We start from the raw sequence: 1,734 nt of genomic DNA on the forward strand, positions 1-1,734 counted from the left end.
CCTTTCTTTTTTTTTTTTTTTTTTTTTTTTTTTTTTTTAGGTTTTGCCATAGGGCACTTGATCTCACCACAGAGAAAGACATTGAGAGGGCAAGTGAGAAATCATCCCCCAGGAAGTTTGGTCATGCTACAACCTATTCTCCTAAGAATATAGGCCACCAAGTGTGCAATTCAAACTGTAGTCAGCCATGTGTGAGTCCAGCACTTTAATCACCATGCCGTCAATTGCAACCACTGCCTTGTTTTATTTATTTAATTGTTTTGTAGAGATTTTTGCTATAGGGCAAGTGCTCTTGCCATAAAGACACAGAAAGTGAGAAATCGCCCCTCCCCCTCAGTGTGGAATAGTCATGTTATGATCCTTTCTCCTCCATTCTTCTCCATTTGGCACACACACACACACACACACACACATACACACACCTGGTATGTTTCAAGCTGCTGGGTCTAGGACGTTTGTATAAGATGTATTATATAAACAGAATCATCTTGGAAAAAACACATTTTGACAAATAGAGAAAAACAAATATCAATTTAATATCAGACATACTTAAAAAATATAGAGGATATATGAACAAATTAATTCTATTAAACAAAAAAACTGCTTACATAGTACATTCTGTTCACAGGGACACATTCTGACTTTTCAGGTAGATATGGAATTAGATAGCTTAGTCTTATCTGTATTTTTTTAGAATCCCTGGAGGAAAAAAAGCTGCTGAGTGAAAAAGTGAGGGAAAGAAATGACAGAAAGCAAGAAATCACCCTTCCAGGAAGATGCCCATGCCCCAACCTCTTCTTCATTGTCCTTGTGGGATTCTGGCATGCATGCATACACACCCAGCCTGAGTTTAAGCCATGGGGTCCAAGACTTAAACCATGATAAACCATGTGGGAGTCCACTAACACATTACTGTAACCAGCATGGCATCTGCTGGCCCCCAAAATGTCTTTTTTAAAAGACACATGATACATTCAAGGTTGCAGCTCTTAAATGAACTGATGACAAAGTGGCATCCCATGTGCTTGTCCCTTCCACATCTACTATCCCCAAGGATAATCACCTGCAGAGTGTGCTCAATGGCTTTGGGAAAGTTCTTCAGTGTGCAGAAGGGGACAGATTTCTCAGTTGAGTCTTGGCTGAAGTTGTAAGACAGACAGGAAGGGATTAACAATTGCACACTGTCCTTGGCACCTAGCATGCCTAACTCCAACAGTGGTTTATGGTAGTACATGAAGTGGCAATCCATGTATAAGCCATAAAGATATGAAGGGGAATAGGAAGTGAGCTGGGTAAAGATATCTCAGTAAAGATACAAACGTATCTTTATACCCCCAATGTATATATGTAACTCTGCTGTTACACTCATCTGCCTCCAAACTCATGGGCATATCCATTGTCCAGAGCATTGGCCACACCATGTAGGTTTTAAAAGAAGTCATCACTGGGAACCAGCAGTTAGCGTAATGGATATGTTGCTGGACTCCCACATAGTCGACCCCGGTTCACGTCCCAGACCTGGTGGTTTAAAACTCACGCCAGGCGCATGTGTGTGTGTGCCCAAGATCCCAAGAGGAGAATGGAGGAGAAGGGATTGCGGCATGACCATCCCCCCTGGGGGCTGATTTCTCACTTTCTTTCTGTCTCTCTGTCTCTCTCTGTCTATCTGGCAAGTGCACATGCCCTATAGCAAAAAAAACTCTCAAAAAAAAAAAAAAGAAGTCACCACCATAG

Source organism: Tupaia chinensis, unplaced genomic scaffold (assembly GCF_000334495.1).
Source record: "Tupaia chinensis unplaced genomic scaffold, TupChi_1.0 Scaffold144072_1, whole genome shotgun sequence".
Lineage (NCBI taxonomy): Eukaryota > Metazoa > Chordata > Mammalia > Scandentia > Tupaiidae > Tupaia > Tupaia belangeri.